We start from the raw sequence: 14,664 nt of genomic DNA on the forward strand, positions 1-14,664 counted from the left end.
TTAACGCACCGACCAGATTGCCCAACGTACAATCTGTCACACCCTAATGGGATGCCATTCACCACACATTGTTGCACGCGCATGTTTCTTCACATGTTTTATATCACACATACTGCTTAACGTGCCAAGCGGCGTAACCCTCTTGCAAAGACCCGCGAGTTGGCTGGGTTCAAAACAGACTGGTTGGACACTGATTGTGACCGCGACGTCTTCAATCTGTGTGAAATCCTATGGGCATACGACGTAAACACAAAGTTCTGTTCTCTAACACATCCAGCAATCACCCTCATGTCCCGTCTAACTTTTGCACACCCTGTGGAACGATATATAGGTTCTCGATACTTTTATTGATGCCGTGTGCTAGTGTTTTAAACTTGTGTTTGAAGTACGACTCTTTGTTCCCGTTCACGAGTATCGCAGAAGCCTGACTGGATGAGGGTGACTCTTATTTTGTCGAATGATTGCTCTAGAAAAATGAGATGCCTGAAAAGGGGAGATTCGGCTGAGTACGTCGGGGTGCTCGCGTGATTACCCAGTTACCTGAGAGTAAACCAAAATTAGTATGGGTGGATGAGATAGTATGAGGATTTTGACTACCTTTCAGGGGACACACAAAATGAGACATTCCCATCACGGTTGTTGTCCCGCCAGACACAAGAAATAGAAATGAAAATGAGCTGGGCACGTAGCACGTAGGCGGGATAAGCACGCGTCATTAAGGGTAACTGACTGGATTCCCAGAGAAGGAAAACGCACGAAGACGGAAACTTAGTAAAAAGTTTGCAGCTATAACGTGGCAACAAAAAGCACAAGACCGTGTTGATTGGCGGATGATGGGAGAGGTCATTGCCCTGCAGTAGAAGTAGTCAGGTGGATGATAATGTTAATGAACAATTAAGCATTCCCAAACCACACCCAATTACACAACATTCACGCGACTGCCCCCTCGCCACTTTGTCATGCTTTTACTTGACCTCCCTCCATGAGAAGATGCCAGCGGCAATTTTTTTTTCATTGCATTGTGCAATAAACAAAATTTGAAGGAGACTTGCTACATTAACTCAATAGCTACAACTCATATGCACTTTCTATAGAGTCAGAGTATAATGTCTGGCATTTTTTTACTTTATGAAGGTATTATATTTCGAAGTCTTTCTTTAAAATCCAAAAAAACAATGTAGCGTGGTTAGCACTGCGTAGGTGAAAGAGCCAGGTATGATAACAATTATATTTTAGATTGCTCTAAAATTATTTTCCAAAAGTGCTACAGGTGTAAAGGTGTAATTAACCGTAAATATACACAGAAAGGGTTAGAGTTGTGGCCTTGAAATATCTTCTTAAAACACCGTTTTGAAGGTATCTTGTGGGATACAGGTATCTACACTATAACTGAAAATTTGACAGTTCTCGTTTATGGTGAAGGCATATTTGGCGGAAACGGGCCGGGCCGGGCCCAAACCTTTCGGGCTCGGGCCTGGTAGGGGTCGTATTTAAAAACCCCGAGCCAGGCTCGGACGGGCCAGAGCATGGAGTATTCGGGCCGGGCCAGGCCTGGGTGCAAAAAATTGGCCCGTGCAGTGCTCTAGTCCGGAGCCGAGGTGCCCCACGATCTTGACCTTGAGAAGGACCAGGATGCCGTTAAACAGCATGCAAAGGCTTTCACCGAAAAGGCGGCGCTTATTGAGAGGCACGCCGAGGAGGTCTGGAAACTCTCCTCCGCACTCGAGCAGGAGCAGAAAAAGGCTGAATAACTCCAAAGTGCATTCGAAATTCTAAAGGGAAGGGATGAGATTGTAGAACTTGCAGAGAACATTGGGAGTGACAGCTCAGACTCGGCACTCGACCCGAGCACCACAATTCGACGACTTGCGGAAGAGAATGCAGCGCTGCGATGAGAGGCTGAGTCCGCGCAAGCTGAGTTCAAGAAGCTGCTCTCTGAGGAGTAGGCAAGACCGTCCACACCAAGTACGGGTCCACGCTGCAGAATCTCGGGGAGAAGCTTCGGCAGACCGAGGCCAAGCACAGGGGGGTTGGAGAAGAACTGTTTGCGAGCCAGAAACAATACGAGGAAGAAGTGAAGTTGAAAGACGAACAGCTGTTTCTGCTGTAGCACGAAGTGAATTAGTACGCCGACACGCTGGGCTACCAGAGGCTCGAGTACGACCAAGAGCAGGAGAACATCGAGAGGAGGCTGGAGGTCAGGCACGCTGCACAGATAAAGGCACTGAAATTAAGCTTCGGCCTGCGGTCAGTAAAGGTCATGTTCTTCGCACTACCACTGTCTGCTTTTTGGAACTTCAGCTGACCCATAGCCCTAAGCCTACAGTATGTACCAACTTGCCAAACAAGCAGCTTTCCTGAACGTGAATTGAGCCTAGTATATTTATTTTTATTTATTACTCTATATGCTCAAAGGAAGTGCCCAATGCTTGTCTGGGGGAATGGACCACCCAAATATCTTTCAATGATCTGTTCAGATTTGTTTCTCTTTTATTTTATAATTATATTTTTCTGTTTTCATTTTTTGTTTGCATTTGCCTGAATTTCAGGGATTGTTCACATATCTGTCTCACTGCATGGTCGATTCCATTACGTTTTGTTATTATTTCTTTCATTTTTGCATTTCGCTTTTCTTTATAGTTTTTGACCTTGTGTGTACCTTATTTTTGCACTGTTATTTGTAAATGCGAGAGCCTAAACAGCGCCGGCCGAGTTCTATCACAGGCGCTACGGGAAGTGGTACAAAAGAATGGGATACAAGCACGCCGTCAAATTGACAACGTGTGTCTTCTGATCCAATGTTTCAACTGCACTTTTAAAATGGCCTTGTGTGATATCACCATCATTGCCGCATAATCTTCCACCCCCTCGCCGCATATGAAACGTGTCAGTGTTGTTTCAACGACAGCAAAGTACAATTTTCTCCTTTAAGTGACCACAGAAGGAGCTGGATAGGGGGCTGTCTTCTCTGGAGTTTTCCCTTTCCCTACTAGCAATTGCCCAAAGTTACTAGAGTAAACAGTTGTAAAGCTCCCCAGTGAGGTGGGCTGCGTGGCGGTCGCGAGAACTAGCGGTGCTGTAGTACGATCTTGCTCAAGTGACGCGGGGCGCGCGTGTTGTTTTCGGCGGCGGCGACGTGCAAGCGGCTACCGTGAATGCTGCGCTGCATTTTCCCCTCACTTCTCGGACTGTTTTTGGCATTGCGTAGTTTCTTGAACAAAAATGCGTTTGACATATATGAGGAGCAGCGAGGAAGAGCAGATTCACCGACATTGAGGTATGCGGACAAGCTTTGCGCCAAGCTCCAGCAACAACGACCGCAATGACGACTTCGCTTCATGCAACCTATTCGTCCGTTTGTTTGTTTATTCTTTAATTTCTTTTCTGGATATACATGGTTACACAGTTGCATGGGCCAACTTAAAAGCTGCTCTAAGCAGCTTGAGCACCTGGTATATGTAGCCTCGTATCTCTTTCGCCCAGTGCTGATGGTCTAGCAGACGAACGATCGTATACAAATTTGCTGCCCAGCACTGCTCGTTACCCGAGAGAGTTCATATCGTAGTGCTAACAAAAGTAAATCTGTGTTTTATAATTATTATTATTATTATTATTATTATTATTGTTGTTGTTGTTGTTACATACGGTAGCAATGATTGGATAAGGCAGAGGTGACACCTTTGAGTCTTATGTATATTGTGTGAAAACAATTACACAACAGACACAAGCACAACAATCACAAAACCTGGAAGACTATTGAGCTTCGCCTTCAAGAGTAGCCTGCAATAGCGTAACCGGGCCCCGTGCGAATCACCTTTTCAATTACTTGCCTAGCCTCGGTCTCAGTGTATGCCTCAACAATGCAGTGAGGGAACGAACGACTGTGCGTGCAGCACTGCCCACTTCTAACTATCGTAGAATTTCTATTGCAAGTACAGTTGCGAAGTGCACACAGCGCTCTAATTGTTCCTTTTGTGAATCGGCAAAGGGACGCCTTTACGCGTGCGTAAAGCAACACGCGAACGCAAGTTTGAGCGCCCTGTGAGAGCTGCTTTTCTTTTTTAATACCGATTCGTTGCGCATTTTACAAGTTTACACGCCTGAGGCGATTCTACGCTTGTACCACTCAATGATGCGGGGATTCAAGAAATTCCTTCTACTACCTAAACAAAAGAAGAGTAAACATAAGGTCTCGCTTTTCCGGCTGGACATAATAGTAATGACAACTTCTACTACATAAAATTCATTTTTTTTTTCAAAAACGTTTTGACCACTGGGGTGCCTCTCTCTGGTATAGCACCTGAGAGAGCCTGGGATCGATTTTCACTCGTAATGAAGTTTTTTTTTATTATTGACAGGTTTCTTCATTTTTTGTCATGGACAAGATAATGTCTTGTCACTCACAACCGGATAGGCTGAAAGCAACGCTAACACCGGAATTTCTGTGAAACAAACTTGTTAAAGCTACCACGTTCAAATAATTTGCAACGAATAAAAATTATATACATATAAGTAAAGGTGAAGAGACAGTCGTTTATCCTACAACTTAATTTGAGAGCATGATCAACGCACACAATGAAGGTAGTTGTAACCTCCAACAAAAATACCTTAGAGAGTGACCAAACGATCGAAACATTTTAAGACCATGTTACTATAGTAAAATTTTCAAAATCAGGCGTGGTAAAGTGAAATAATTGCATGCCATTATTAAGTTGGATTGAAGCATAAACCAATCATATTGACCATGGAAGACCTCTGGAGAAATCCGGCGCAATACGGAAGGTGGTACCAAGCTTTGCGTTGCGAAGATAAAAAGCTCACTGCCAAACGCTTAGTCAATGATGTTCAAAGTAAGAATGACGGCATCGTAACGCACTACCGTCATGTATTGCTAGACAACAAGTCTTGATCTCACGTGGAAAGTGGGAGCTCCCACCCGGTACCCATCCGCGCTTGTTCCCAGCGATTGCACCCCATATATTGAAGCCGGAATGTTAATAACAAAGAAGCCAAACACCCCCCCCCCCCCCTCCTCTCCTAAACGCAGGGCGGCTTTCGAATACTCAGTGCCCAGTTTGGAGGAGCCGCCACAAATAAAGCAGTAAGACAAAAGGCAGCAAGACACAAATGTATCTGTGAAAGAGAGAGAGAGAGAGAGAGAGAGATGAGTTTATTTACAGAAAGGCAGAGAGGTCGGCCTGAGTGATAGCTTGCTCTAGCCTGCTGCTCTATCTGTGAAGGTGTTTAGCCAGTGACCAGGTTTTGTTACAGATCTTTCATAATATAGCAATAGATATATTTCACAATCGCAGTGTTCGCATTTCGGAACCTAGAGCAGCTAACGGTGGCACATGTCGGTGTCACTTCTCGGCGAATCAAAGTGCACTAGGAAGTAGCCCACCATGAGTGTACTGCATTTGTGGGTGCCTTCGTCAAAAGTTGAATAAGTGACAACGTGCAAAGAGGTCTTCCAGCATCTAGCACAAGTACCCCTGAAGAAGGTGTGTCCAAATCAAATCAAAGCGCACTTATTCAGATTAGGTGTTTTCAAGAAGGCTGCTTATATCATCCCTTACATGGCCTTCTGTCTTCAAAAACGATCGAGAAAACTGTCAAGAGGCTTTTTCACGAAAACCCCCTGGTTAATGACTTCTTTTGGATTGTGCTTGAAAAGTTGGAGTGGCCGCCACTGCATCTTTTGAGTTATACCGCTCATCATGAGAACGTGAGGGTAATGTTCGTGAATATTTGTTTTTCTGTTTTTTAAACAAGAAATTACTTAGCCACTTTTTGAAAAGGTAGAAAATGCGAGAAAGAAGGTGAAGTTCCTGCAATATTTTGCCCTCTGCTCTCAATTGGTAGCCGTCGTGAAGACTTGTCTGATGAGCAATGTGAAGCACGGGTACCGTTTTTTGAAGAAAGTCTTATTTTTTGTAACTAGCCGAAAACATGAGTACTGTTTTTATACAGCATTTTTGTATTTCAGTAGGTCAACTTGTTTGAGGCTTTTACAAATGTTTCGGGTCATTTTCCGTCTAGGCCGGATGACAGTGGTTAAAATGCTAGCAGTCGTCATGAAATTTTTAGCTGAAAATTCTCATTCATGCAGAATTTCCCGTACATGAAGGTTAAACCAAATGCAGACAGCGCAAATACAGGCTGGACGTCGATGCTTAGCCGACTTGCAATGAGCAACACACCCGGGCCATTCCATATAGGAGACCTTGTCCAGTCCACAAATGCGACGCGAGAATGTCGACTGAAAGCGCATGATGAATGGTTAAGTTTGCTAACAGTACAACGGGGAAGTCAGCGCGCTGAACAGCCCAGCTACAGTGTACTAGAAGATGGCAGTGGAGTGAACGAGGCGGCCGCGCCGCCTCTCAGCTGATTCTCCGGCGGGTGACAATAGCGGCGGCATTGTTGTCCCATGGTACTGAAAGTCTCAGGAGCGTCTGCATTGGGAGCACGCGCGCCGTAGCCTGAGAAAGCGTGCAATTGCTCGTTTTTAGCGCGCTTAATGTATTTCTGAGCCTTTACAAGTGGACTCGCCTGCTACGCGACATGGTGCACGAGTGAATATGCAGGCCCGCCGAAATTGCGTCGATACATTCACTGTTTCAAGAACCTGCCGACCCACAAAAAGAAAAAAAAATGTAAATCAGGATTTTCACGGATCCACCTAGCTTCACACTCAAGCAACGGTTTGAGATGCGTTACATGATACGTGGCTACTGGCGAACTACAAAGAGAGGAGAAGTATCAAACGGTGATTAAATCATACGCTCGTTTTGTCGGCTGTCTCTACGATATGTAGAGCATAGTCTTCCTCATATGAGCCTACATGTACTTGATCATTTCACGAGAAACTCGAATATAAGTAACGTTCTTATAACATTTATGTAACTAACTACTGAGTTTTATTATGCCAGTTTTGCCGAAGACAATAATTATTGCTTTCTGAAAGGCTTATTACAAAGTGAAGATGTTGAAAACAACACACAGATATATTAAAAAGCGCCACTTCTATATGTAGCCCGTCTGTTATTCTGCGTAAATTCATTGTAACCAGTTCTTATTTTGTATCGACTGCTTACATTTGTGCTGCTTTCTAAATAACCTATTGGCGTAACACCATTGCAAGGCAGCAAATTTATGCAATGTTTTGTATTATAAGTGTAGATATATTATGTTTCAAAAGTGTAGGGGCAGGCGGTGGTGCATATTGTTTTGAGAAGTATAACGTATATATGTACACAGTAAACAGAAACACACACTTTCATATTGTCACGATGAGTCACAAGTACTGGGGGGATTTATTGAACGACCGGGTAGCTAGCTCTAGGACGATGCGTCAGTCGTGGCTGGCTCACGAGCAGAGAAGAACGCGATCTTCTTTTTTCCTCCAGATTTAGAGCCGCTCTTGCTGCCAACCCACTACGTGCTGGCGGCATTATCCCCCCTTCCGAAAAGAAAAAAAAAACAAGTACCAAAAAGATGAAAGGAAAGTACATAGCAGCACCGCGATGCTACTACATAGGCACGTGAAAAAAAAATGGAAATTCGGATGAAGTGAAAGTAAAAATTGAAGAGCGTGCCAACATAGGAAACGTCAATGAACGAGAAAGTAAGTTCGCAAAATAAACAAAAAACACAAAGAACGCTGTACGGTAAAGGAAAAGTTACGAACAACGCGCAATAAATGGCTTCATGCGCAACACATGAACGACGTCCGGCCTCAGCCGTGTCCTGCTCCGTGCATGGGGTGTTGAGTCCGGAACCACTTCGTAGTTCACGTCACTGACGCGGCGTAACACTTTATATGGGCCAAAGTACCGGCTCAGCAACTTTTCACTAAGGCCACGGCGGCGGACGGGCGTCCACACCCAAACTTGATCTCCGGGGCTGTAAAACACTTCTCTGTGGCGGGTATTATAGCGTCGTGCGTCTGCCTGCTGTTGCTGGCCGATGTGCAGTCGCGCGAGCTGCCGGGCTTCCTCGGCACGCTCTGCGAATTCTTCGGCGTCTGTTGCCAACTCGTCTTCGTCCTGACACGGTAGCATTGAGTCTAGCATGGTCTGCACTTCGCGGCCGTAGAGAAGCCGAAATGGCGTGAATCGCGTGGTCTCTTGCACGGCGGTATTATACGGGAAGGTCACGTAAGGCAAGATCCGGTCCAATGTTTTGTGCTGTACGTCGATGTACATTGAGATCATGTCTGCGAGGGTCTTATTCAGTCGTTCAGTAAGTCCGTTGGTTTGCGGGTGGTACGCAGTTGTCCTTCGGTGTCTGGTGTTGCTCAGTTTGAAAACTTCGTCCGTAAGCTGCGCCGTGAATGCCGTCCCTCTGTCCGTTATTACACTGGAAGGAGCACCGTGTCGTAACACGATGTGGCGCATGAAAAATTGTGCTACCTCAGAAGCCGTGGCTCGTGGGATCGCCTGGGTTTCAGCGTAGCGTGTCAAATAGTCGGTCGCGACGATCACCCATTTGTTGCTGTCCGCAGACATAGGAAAAGGCCCGAGAATGTCCATGCCGACTTGGTCGAACGGCGTGCAGGGTGCTTCAATGGGCTGAAGCAAACCAGCTGGCTTAACAGATGGTTGTTTTCGGCGCTGACATTCCCGACAGCTCTTCACGTACTTCTTGACGCTTGCCGAAAGTCCTGGCCAATAGTACCTCTCACTCACTCTGGCAAGTGTCCGTGAGTAGCCCAGATGACCGGATGTGGGTTCGTCATGGCAAGCGAAGAGGACGTCGTCTCGCATGTCTCGAGGAACCACCAGGAGGTAGGCACGGTTGTTCGAACGAGCGTTCTTCTTGTACAGCACACCATCTCGAAGGCAGAACGACGGCAACGAGCGGAATAATTGACGTGGTATGATTGTGTCCTGGCCCTCTAAATGATCGATGATTGGACAAATCTCTGCATCATCTCGCTGTCGTTTGCTCAAGTCTGATGCACTAACGGCGCCCAGAAAGCCTTCGTCTTCCTCTGCTTCCTGACTGACGACATGAAGGGGTGCGCGTGACAGTGTGTCAGCGTCTTCATGCTTACGGCCGGACTTATGGACGATGGTGACGTCAAATTCCTGCAGCCGCAAGCTACACCGTGCTAGCCGTCCTGAAGGGTCGCGCAGGCTTGCCAACCAGCAGAGGGCGTGGTGGTCCGTCACTATCTTGAAGGGACGACCATAAAGGTACGGGCGGAACTTGGTGATTGCCCACACGACTGCGAGGCACTCTTTCTCCGTAGTGAAATAATTCGCCTCAGCACGCGATAGAGAGCGGCTGGCGTAGGCTATCACTCTTTCGATGTCTTCTTGACGCTGAACGAGCACTGCACCGAGCCCAATGTTACTAGCGTCGGTATGGACCTCCGTGTCAGCATCATCGTCGAAATGAGCGAGAACGGGCGCTGATTGCATGCGCTGTCGCAGCTCATCAAAAGCTGCTTGTTGCTCGTTTTCCCAGACAAACGGTGTGTCGTCCCTTGTGAGACGAGTCAGAGGTTCTGCTATCTGTGAAAAGCCATGAATGAATCGGCGATAGTAGGCGCACAAACCAAGGAAGCGCCGGACGGCTTTCTTATCGACAGGAGCTGGTAATTCGGCAACAGCGGCAAGCTTGTCCGGATCGGGACGGATTCCTTCGGCGCTAACTACATGTCCAAGAAACTTTAGTTCTTTATAGCCGAAGTGGCACTTCTGTGGCTTTAGTGTGAGGTCCGCCGATCGGATAGCCTCCAGCACGCTGCGCAGGCGCTGAAGGTGCTGCTCGAACGTGGCAGAGAAGACCACCACATCGTCAAGGTAGACAAGACAAGTCTGCCACTTCAGCCCTGTGAGGACAGTGTCCATCATTCGCTGGAAAGTCGCCGGCGCTGAACACAAGCCGAAAGGGAGTACTCGAAATTGGTATAGGCCGTCTGGAGTCACGAAGGCTGTCTTTTCGCGGTCTCGCTGATCTACCTCAATTTGCCAGTACCCGCTTTTGAGATCGAGAGAAGTGAAATAATGGGCACGACGAAGTCTATCTAGCGAATCGTCGATACGCGGTAGCGGGTACACATCCTTTTTGGTCACGTTGTTAAGCTTTCGGTAATCGACGCAGAAGCGTAGCGACCCGTCCTTCTTTTTGACAAGCACGACTGGAGATGACCACGGGCTGTTGGATGGTTCGATAACGCCATCGTCAAGCATCTCGCGAACTTGCGTACGTATCGCTTCACGTTCTTTAGCCGACACGCGGTAGGGGTGCTGGTGTATTGGGCGTGCGTCCTCGTACGTGATGATCCTGTGTTGAGTGATGGACGTCTGGCGGATCTTCGAGCAACTTGCGAAGCAAGACCTGTACTCGAACAAGAGCGCTCGCAGCGCAGTCTGGTTATCGGTGGACAGATCAGGATCGATGTCAATGTTGCTCATTGATGTGTCTGCGTTATCCACTACTTCTGACGTGAGACAGTTGGTTACGTTTGCTACTTCGTGGGCAAACGCTATCGAAGTGCCATGGAAAAGGTGTCGATGCTCGTTGCTAAAGTTGGTAACGAGCAATTCAGATCGGCCGTCACGAACGTGTATTACACTTCTCGCTACACATATGCCTTGCTGCAGGAGGTGTTCTAAATTTGTCTCGGCCACCACATCGCCATCGCTCGAACCACAGCATGTTACGTCGACTAGAACACTGGCTCGGGGAGGAAGCGTCACGCTCTGTTCAGAAATACGGAGTACGTCGACACGCATTCCGTCATCCTGCACGTTGATTGCTCGCTGGGCTGAGAACGTGACGCGGCGCTCTTGCAGATCAATGATAGCTCCATTTTCCTGTAGAAAATCAACTCCCAGAATGACGTCACGGGAGCATTCACGTAGAACAAGGCAGCTTGCTACGAATGTGTACCCTTGAATCTGTACTCTAGTTGTGCAGGCACCCAGTGGAGTAACGACATGGCCACCAGCTGTCCGAATCTGCGAGTTATGCCATGGTGTGATCACTTTCTTCAGCTGCGTTGTCAGTTTCCCGCTCAGAATGGAATAGTCTGCGCCGGTGTCCACTAACGCATTAACTACACAACCATCAATTGTTACTGCTATGTCGAGTGAAAGCCGGCTATCCTTTGCAGCAGCAGGTGATGTCGGACCAGTTTCTGTACAGTTCTGCGTCAATAGGAGGTCTTCAGCGCTTCGACGTTCAGCGACCCCGCCCCCAGAGGTCGCTTCGGCTAGTTTTCCCGGCGGGGGCTGGGAGATCGTGCGGTAGAATACCGCTGGGGCGTTGATGGAAATCGCCTCGGTGATGGCGAGCGTGACTGGCGCCCGGCAGACGGTGGTGCATGCTGCTGGGAGAGGTAGTTTTGGATGTCGCGTGGTCTCTGACCGTAACGGGGTGGCGGCGAGTACGCAGAGAAGCCGCGAAGCCCAAGACGGCGATATGGGCACTGGCGGTACAAGTGATCAGCTTCTCCGCAGTGAAAGCACAGAGGCCGGCGATCAGGTGTGCGCCAAACATCAGACTTTCGAGGAGACGTGCGCCGATCGTCGATGTACTGAACTGGTTGCACTGAACGATGGGCGACAGAAGCACCAGGGACAAAGGGCAGGGGCGGTGGCGTGTACGTGCCTTCGTAGTACGGTATGTGCTGCGCTGACTGTAGTGAAACAGCAGGAACAGGATGGACGAATAATGGCGGCGTTGCAGCAGGGCGTTTCAAGGCTTCCGCGTAGGTTGTCTCACGGCGGTATTCAGCAGGAGCTGGCACAGCTGTATCATGAGGCAAGGTGTCCCGGAGGGCCTGGTGCAGCTCATCCTTGATCACAGTTGCAATAGAGTTGACTGTAGGATGAGGTGTTACACCAGCCTTTTGTAACTCTTCACGTACTATATCACGGATGAGTTCACGTAGACAGTCGTTGTTGGTTCTAGTGGCGGTGAAAATGTCGGCAGTAGACATGCCACTGACTTGCCTGTCGTATTGGTTGGATCGCTGCTGCAGCATTTTTTCCATTGTCACGGCCTCGGACAAGAACTCCGCGACCGTCTTCGGAGGACTTCGCACGAGGCCGGCAAAAAGCTGGTCCTTGACACCGCGCATCAAGTGACGCAACTTCTTGTCCTCAGTCATTCTTGAATCGGCCCGTCGGAAGAGGCGCGTCATGTCTTCGACGTACGCGGTCACAGTTTCGTTTGGGGACTGGACGCGGGCAAGAATAGCTCGTTCAGCTCTTTCTTGGCGGTCAGTGCTGGCATATGTCTGCAGAAGTCTACGACAGAATTCGGGCCACGTCATCAGCTCCTCCTCCCGATTTTGTTACCACGTGCGAGCCCCGTCTTCGAGATAGAAGTAGACACGACCCAGTTTCGCCGCGTCGTCCCACTGATTCAAGTTGGCGACGCGCTCGAAGTCCGCCAACCAGTCCTCAACGTCTTCGCGCTCCGTACCATGGAACGTCGGCGGTGCCCGTGGGCTTTCCAACGTATAGCGGTTCGGCGACGTGCTTCCCGTGCTGGTTGCCAAGGTTTGTACCGAAGTACTGGTCATGTTTGTTGACGTGGTGGGAGCAGTATCGTTGACTTCCGGAGGTAATCCCCTGATTCGGCGGCTGGTCCGATGCACGGGAGTGTTGACTGGCACTGGACTCGTATTACGGCTTCCTGGGGGGGGTCTGCAGCATCCGTGAGGCTACCCAGCACCTTCCACCAGTTTGTCACGATGAGTCACAAGTACTGGGGGGATTTATTGAACGACCGGGTAGCTACCTCTAGGACGATGCGTCAGTCGTGGCTGGCTCACGAGCAGAGAAGAACGCGATCTTCTTTTTTCCTCCAGATTTGGAGCCGCTCTTGCTGCCAACCCACTAGGTGCTGGCGGCAATATGGTTAACAACAATGCCCAGCCTATATCTGCGCTGTCTGCATTCGGTTTAACCTTCATGTACGGGAAATTCTGCATGAATGAGCATTTTCATCTAAAAATTTCATGACGACTGCTAGCATTTTAACCACTGTCATCCGGCCTAGACAGAAAATGACCCGAAACGTTTGTAAAAGCCTCAATCAAGTTGACCTACTGAAATACAAAAATGCTCTACAAAGACAGTACTCATGTTTTCTGCTAGTTACAAAAAATAAGATTTTCTTCAAGAAACGGTACCCGTGCTTCACATTGTTCATCAGACAAGTATTCGGTACGGCTACCAATCGAGAGCAGAGGGCAAAATCTTCCAGCAACTTCACCTCCTTTCTCGCATTTTCTACCTTTTCAGAAAGCTGCTGATTTATTTTCTGGCAAAAAAAAATGAATATTGACGGACATTACCCTCACGTTCTCATCATGAGTGGTATAACTCAAAAGATACAGTGGCAGCCACTGCAACCTTTTAAGCACAATCCAGAAGAGGTCATCAACCAGAGGGTTTTCGTGAACAGCCTCTTTATTTATTTATTTATTTATTTATTTATTGTACACTCAGGGCCCGAGGGCATTACAGAGGGCAGTGGAGATATACATAACGGAATCAATGTAAAACAGCAAAGAAAAAAAACTCACAGCAGATAGGTGAAATAAAGTAGGCATAAATGACAACAATTTGATAAAGAAAAACGTATACTAACAATAATAATCTTACATATACACATATGTACTATATATATATATATATATATATATATATATATATATATATATATATATATATATATACAAACATTGAGAGAAAATTAATAGTTTTACAAAACATATTTTTATCAGTTGTATAAGCGATATCATGGGGAAGATCATTCCAACTGACACAAGTTCTGGGTATGAATGAGTCATGAAAACTTTTGGTGTGACATGATCGAACTCCAACTTTATTGCGGTGATCAATTCTAGCTGATATGTATGATGGCCTTGTTATAATTTCTGTTTCAGATAGCTGTTGTATTAAATTTTGTGAAATAGACATAATGAAGCTACTGACAGCTTTCTCGATCGTTTTAATGAAGACAGATGGTCGTGTAAGGGATGATATAAGCAGCCTTCTTGAAAACACCTAATCTGAATAAGTGCGCTTTGATTTAATTTGGGCACACCTTCTTCAGGGGTACTTGTGCAAGATGCTGGAAGACCTCTTTGCACGTTGTCACTTATTCAACTTTTGACGAAGGCACCCACAAATGCAGTACACTCATGGTGGGCTACTTCCTAGTGCACTTTGATTCACCGAGAAATGACACCGACATGTGCCACCGTTACCTGCTCTAGGTTCAGAAATGAGAACACTGCGATTGTGAAATATATCTATTGCTGTAATATGAGAGATATGTAACAAAACCTGGTCACTGGCTAATGGCCTTCACACACACTTTGTGTTATGCTGCCTTTTGTCTTGCTGTTCTGGCGGCTCCTCCAAACTGGGCACTGAGTATTCGAAAGGTGCCCTGCGTTTAGGAGGGGGGGAGGGGGATTGGCTTATATATATATATAGGCAGGCATGGTGTATATATATATTCTCCACGAGCGGTCACAACGTGGTTCATTTCGACGTTTCGGCCTAGAGTCTGGCATTCATCAGGATTGAGGGTACAGTTTGTTGGTGCTCAGCTTTATACAATCTTGAATTAGAAGGGGAGAGAGAAGAAGAAGATAAAAAACGAAAGAAAAAGGAGAAAAAAAGAGAA

General features: G+C 47.2%; 1 pseudogene; it reads right to left on the reverse strand.

Annotated features, from left to right (window-relative positions):
• Positions 1–1,490: 1,490 nt before the first annotated feature.
• The window catches only part of LOC142767889 (uncharacterized), a 29,565-nt pseudogene continuing 16,391 nt past the window's right edge, over positions 1,491–14,664 (reverse strand).

Source organism: Rhipicephalus microplus, chromosome 7 (genome assembly GCF_043290135.1).
Source record: "Rhipicephalus microplus isolate Deutch F79 chromosome 7, USDA_Rmic, whole genome shotgun sequence".
NCBI lineage: Eukaryota > Metazoa > Arthropoda > Arachnida > Ixodida > Ixodidae > Rhipicephalus > Rhipicephalus microplus.